The sequence below is a fragment of the Macrotis lagotis genome, chromosome 4, assembly GCF_037893015.1.
Source record: "Macrotis lagotis isolate mMagLag1 chromosome 4, bilby.v1.9.chrom.fasta, whole genome shotgun sequence".
NCBI lineage: Eukaryota > Metazoa > Chordata > Mammalia > Peramelemorphia > Peramelidae > Macrotis > Macrotis lagotis.
This window is the reverse complement of record NC_133661.1, coordinates 132,130,847-132,137,501: the sequence shown is the minus strand read 5'-3', so window position 1 is coordinate 132,137,501 and position 6,655 is coordinate 132,130,847.

Here is a 6,655-nt window from a genome sequence, read left to right as displayed (position 1 = left end):
GGTTCAAAAAATCAATTGTGTAAGAATAGGGTGGATGTGGAATATAATTAATAACTGTAACAATTATCTTTTAAGTATAGAATGGAATAGATAACAGTTTCTGTGAAAAAAGATCTGGGATTTTAGTATAGTACTAATTAAGTATGATTCAATATCATAACATGGTATTATCAATCAACATCATAATGGAATTTATAGTGCTATAATGCTCATAATGATAGTCCTCTTGTACTCTGTCCAGGTCAGGCAAAAACCAGAACAATGTATTCAGTTCTAGGTATCACATTTAGGAATGGTGTTGATAAATTGGAGTATGTCTAAAAGAGGAAAGATAAAAGGATAGTATGGAAATAGGAGACCAAACGTTATGATGATCCATTGAAGGAATTGAGAATATTGAATCAGAAGAAGAGATTTGCTGATAATAGAGAGAAGGGAACATAATCTTCAACTCTAAATATTTGAAAACATGTGAATTTGTTACATGGAAGAGGGATTAGGCATGTTCCTCTTTGCCCTGAAGAACTAAGGGAAGAAAATTGCAAAGATTTCAATTCAATGTATTGGAAAAAATTCCCAATAATAGGAGATATACAAAAACCAATTTTTTTTAAAAAAAGACGTTATTAGTTCTTCTCTGAAGGTCTCTAAGCATAGGTTAGGTAATCAGTGGTTGGAGATATTTTAGTGAGAATTCCTATTCAGGTATAATCACTGAGATCCCATCAAACTTTTAGTTTCTGTGATGTTGTGATAGCTCCAGGAATGAACAAAATGTTGTTGACTGACTTAGAAAGTAGTAGGGATTGAGTTAAATGGTATTATAGCTGTAAACAATTTCTATTTGGGTTCTGGGAGAAAATGGGTTTTGTGTGGCCCTTCTATTGAATTTGTAATTGCTACTGTCTTTGTTATGGAAGCAGAGTTTAATCATTCTGAGTTGCCTGGTTTTGCCTCTTTGTGTTTAGGGGTAGGGCAGCTGTTTCCTATTGTACTCAGTCTAGGCATAGGTGCAACCCACTAGCTAAAGTAGGTGGTCCTAGAAGATGTTCTCCTGGGACTTTATACCAGTTTCCAGAGAAACATTTATGTCTGTCTTTCCTTAATAGGCCTGCTGAGTCAGGGAGGTTTTTAAGAGCATTTTATTGAATTATTCGCTGTCTAAACTTGAGGAGTTGTGATTGGTCTTGCCTAATGGGATGCTGAGAGCCTCTTGAAATTTGGTTTCAGATGGAGTGTAAATGGCTCATTATTGAAACTGAAGGGCTTAGTGTATTTCCTGGGGAATAATAGTACAAAATAATTTGACAAAGAGTGGTCTGAATGGGGACCCCCCCCCCACAAAGAATGTTTTATTCATTCAAGGAGACTGTTGAACACACAGCCCAAACACCCCCAGAACTAATTCATTATTTTATATCAAGCAGACATCTTTAAAATTAAACTGGATACAAATGAGTGTTGTTTTGTGCCATTAATTTCAATGGTTTTACACAATATTTGAATCATTGGCTTTCTTTCCTGTTTGGATGCTGACCAAATCTGGCTGAATTGACTTACATTAAAAACCATCCATGGGGCCCAGCCAGCCCCATCTTGCAGATGGAACTCCATATGCTTTGGCTCAGCACCCATATGGAACAGTAAAATGCAATCCAGGAATAGAATGTGCTATTCCTTTGCTTTCACCTCTAACTCCAAAGATCTTTTCAGCATGAGTGGAGTTAAGTGAGCTCATCTGGAAACCATACAGCAAGATGCTGAAGTCTAAAAGCCCTAACATATGATTTCTGTTTTCTCTGGTTCTTTTTTTTACTTGTATCCCAAAATATCATTGTTCCAAGAATGTCTGGAGTTCAGGGCATTCACATTGTTGTGCTTGGAAGTTTTCCATTTTTATTTTATTTTATTTTGGGGTTGGAGGGGTTGTTTATGAGATCTTTCAGCTCAATAACATGATGTTTTTACTCGGCCCAGGGAGTCTCAAGAGAAAAAAAAACAATGAATTGAGTGGCTTTGGTCAATTCTTTTAGGAAATAAGGTAATCAGCCATGGGGAGATTGAGCTCATTTTGCTGTTCCTTTGGAGGACCCTCAAGAATATAATAACTAGATATGTTGTAGCTCAGAAAAGAACCAAATTGGTAGAGTTATGAGAAAAAAATTGGACCTAGAATAAGGCAACCACTTTGTAGCTTAGTGTGTCTTTGTAGGACAAAAGGATCACTGCGAAAGAGTCACTAGCTGAATATGAGGAGTAAGTTTATCCTATACTTTTCTTACTGAATCTAGTTCCACTATTTCTATCACTGTCTATAAGTAGTTCCAGTTTTTTCCAACCTTTTCCCTAAGATTATTAAGGGTTTAGTTGGTTTAACTGGTTTAAATTGGTTCATTTATATGAATATAAAATATATGTGAATATAAAATTATTGAGACTTTGAAGAATAGAGGCTGTCTCTGCTTGAAGTTTCAGTCAAAATCCTACCTTCTGCATGAAGCTTCTCCCAATCATGCCATCACTCTGTGATTCTCTCTTATCTAGCCAGTATTTGTCCTATTTGTACAAATTAATTTTTACATTGTCTCCCTCATTAGACTCTGAGTTTCCTTAATGGCTTTCTCTATCTTTCTACTCCTTAATACAATTCCCAGCACTTAATAAATGCTTGTTGGCTTGGTTCTTGGGAGCAATACGAAAGGTCCGTACAGGTATATGAACTCAACCACAGGCAGTCTTCTTTTCATCATCCTAGTGCCTAGCCCCACTATCCCAGTTCCTCATTTAGAGTGGATACTAAATAAATGCTCACTGAATTGATTGAATTAATCAGCAAGTAGAACAATTCTCAAAGACCCCAGGGAAGTTACAGGAGGTTCAGTAGCTTCTAAATTGGTTGAAGAAGTTTGCTTCTATTTCCAAATCATTCTTTAAGTGGAACCTAGCACCAAGGTTGTATATTGGCTCATTGCTCTGGAGGTCTAATCATTGGGGCAATATAGTTAGAGAACATGTCTGATGGTTGATGGAAATAGCTTTTTTTATTTCCTTGGTTCAACAAATTAAACACATCCATTACAATACACAATCTATTCTTCGAAATTCAAGTTTGGAAGGAACAATGAATAAACATTGGAAGAAAGCAGAAAATATTTCATTTCTTTTATTTGTAAGTTGTGCCTTACCTCAAGAAGGGGGGGAGTTGTTTTTGGTGCTATAAACGGATAACTGTTTTTCTGAATCTACATAGATCACCAACCAAGAATCTTAATATTATAATCCCACATATGGGGTAACTATTGAGAGCAAGCCATCCCCAATTTACCAATGGTATCTGTGCCAAAAGTGTGCTTTTAAGTAAAGTTTTTGGAACTTAGAACACATTCCCCACAGAGACAGTATTATAAATAGTGGTTAGGGTCTTAGAATAAACCACAAAAGCCTATTTGAATTAGGCAATAGTGGTACTATATAACTTAAAAACCCCTTAGGACATTGTTTCTTTGGAAAAATGTATTCCAGATTACAGTTTATAACTCACAGTTCTGGGAACCCACACCCATTTGCCTGTAGCAAGAAGGGGTACCTTTCTGTATCTCACTCAAATGGCAGGGTGAAGGAGCAAATGCTTTTTACCTTGGTAATTGAGAAGGCAGTATCAAGAAAGGATGTTTACATATCATGAATGCACATCTTAAGAAGGTCAATGCAAATGATGAGAATGTGTTTTATTTTAAGAACCCTTGTATTGTTGAAGAATGCTGAAGGTGGAGAGGTAGTTATCTGTCCCACACTTAGGGCCAAAAAATTCACTGACATGTTGTTCTAGTAAGTTCTATGTCTTTAGTTCTTATTCAAGAAAATTAATTCTGAAAGTAAATAAAAGCATAATTTTAGATTTTTATAGTTATGTTTTTCCAGAGGTATCCTGATTATAGAGGCAGCATTATCTAAACATGAAGAGTCAAGAAGACCTTGTTCAGATTCTACCTCTGACACTTGTGTGTAACAAATTAGATTCCTCAGTCAACTCTAGGATTCCAGTTCAGAACCTGGACAAGTTCTGATCCTCTGTGGGGAGTTCCTTGACTAATGAAATAAAAAAAAACAACAACAAAAACAGTTCTTGATTTCTTTAGCAAAATCTTGGAGAAAACTTATTTTTAATCCTTGATAGATAGACCTCAAAAAAAGTTAACTCTTTACAATCAAATCATCCTTTAGCTATTTCTCCTGGAAAATTATCAGGAGGGGAAGGAAAGGGAGATTGTAAGGGTGGACTGTAGAGCTTATGATGCAGAGTTGCTGCCTTCTAAGGTATTTCTTTACTACCTCTTTCTGCACTCTCAAACTCACCTTTTTCTCTAGACATTACCTCTCATGGCTCTGTAGAGTCTTTGTATCATCATTATCTATCTATCTATCATCTATCTATCTATCTATCTATCTATCTATCTATCTATCTAACTATCTATCTATCTATATCTATATAAGGTGATGTATCTGATAAGATACAGTCCCTGGAGGGAAGGGGCTGTTTTTGTTTTGCTTTTATCTTTGTATTTTCAGTGCCATGGCAGAGTTCTTGGCCTACTGTAAGGACTTAATAAATAAATATTTATTATAATGAATTAAATTGCAAATAGATGTTGTTTGCTAGGAATGGGCCTATTTCATCCCTGGTGGAAATAGGTTATTTCCTTATTTTCTGATAAATATTTCCAATAGAGGATAAATACAATGCTTGCCTTTTTCATGTAAGGAGAAAGATTTGGACTCCAAATGCTGGCATTTCTTTTCCCTTAGAACTTAACCAATAAGAATGCATTTTGTATTTCCAGTGGGCAAAGCAGTGCCTTAGATTCCATGGGGAGAAGGGGATACAACCGAAGACATCTTCCAACCCACCCTAGGGAATTAGACTTTTCTGAATGAAGCCCCAATGGCAGCTGCTAAGTCTCACTAATTAGGGCCATAAACTAGAATCATAGCACTGGAAATGATCTCTAGAAGTCATTTAGTCCAGCCTTCTTCCGCTGGCACATATAGAAGAATAATTACTAGTTTGATTCTATCCTATGAGATAGTATTTCCTTAGGGAATCTCACAAATTTCAAAGGAAATGGATATCACAGTTAATCCAAATACATCTTAGCTGGAAAGAGCAGTTTGATTGGGTTCTAGGGAACATTTTCCTCTTGTATCTCAAGATTGACTGTATTTTAACCATCCTTTTGTGTTAGTTTCACTTTTATATAGATGTCTAGGTTTCTGGGTCTCACAAGTATGGAAGTTCCTATGAAGTATGGGTATAATGACCCTTTTCTGTTTTTTCCCTACTTTAGATGTTTCTGATTTTAGCCCTCTGTGTTTATAAATTGGATGCCTAAAGTCTATTCCTTTTTCCAGGGTAAATAACTTGGAGTGAAGCTATGATATTTTGCAAGTGACCACCCCAGGAGAATTCCTTGAGGGCTTTCAAAATGTTGCTATTATTTTTTCTTAACATTAGGTCTCCTTATCTCACATTCTTAGAAACTCAGTAGTCATTCATGTGATAACCTCACCACTGACTGGTGCAGAAACTTTGACCTGCTTCCCTTCTGACCAGATTCACTTTTCCCCTCCTTCAACAGCCTGGTAACCCCTCCCTTTTTTTCCAGGAGGTTATCATATTAGACTTAATATGGATACCTCATCAGTTTTAACACCTGCAAGCTCAGTAGTGTTTGCCACAATCTAGAGAATGTCCAGATCAGAATTCGAATAGGAGATGGTTTAGTCCTTCAAATACTCTTATTCAAATATTTTTCAATGGTGCAGTGGATAGAGCACTAGCCCTGGAGTCAGGAATACCTGAGTTGAAATCTGACCTCAGACACTTAATAATTACCTAGCTTGTGGTCTTGGGCAAGCCACTTAACCCCATTGCCTTGCAAAAAAAAAAATAGGCCTGCAAATATTTTCATTAATAGGAATTTTCAGGGATGGCTATCATGTCATACTTTTTTTTACTTGTATATTTGTGTTTAACATATTTGCATATTAGTCATTTTCTGTTTGAGGAATTAGGACTATGGGAAAAGAAAGAAAACTGGAGTAAGAAGGAAAACACATAAGAGAGAATTTTAAAAAATGAACATAGTGTTCATTGAGATTCTGTAGTTTGTTTTGTTTTGTTCTTTTTCTTCATTTGGAAGTCGTTGGCATTGTTCATAACAAGTCTCCCAGGGTTGTCCTAACTTTCTAAACTGCTGAGAGGAGCTGCATTCATCAACAATGATCAACTCAGAATGTTGTTGCTAGTGTACACAATGTTCTCTTGGTTCTGCTCCCTTCTCTCAGCATCAGTTCCTGTAAATCTTTCCATGCTTCTCTAGAGTCAACCATTCATGGTTTCTTATAGATCAATAGTACTCCATTACATTCATATACCATAACTTGTTCAACCATTTCTAAATTGGTGGGTACCCCTCAATTTCCAATTCTTTGCCAATACAAAAAATTGCTATGAATATTTTGGAACATGTGGGACTCTTTCTATTTTTCATGATTTCTTCTTGATATAGGCTTAGTATTGGTATTGCTGGATCAAAGGATATGATCAATTTTGCTGATCTTTGGGCATAGTTCCATATTACTCTCCAGAATGATT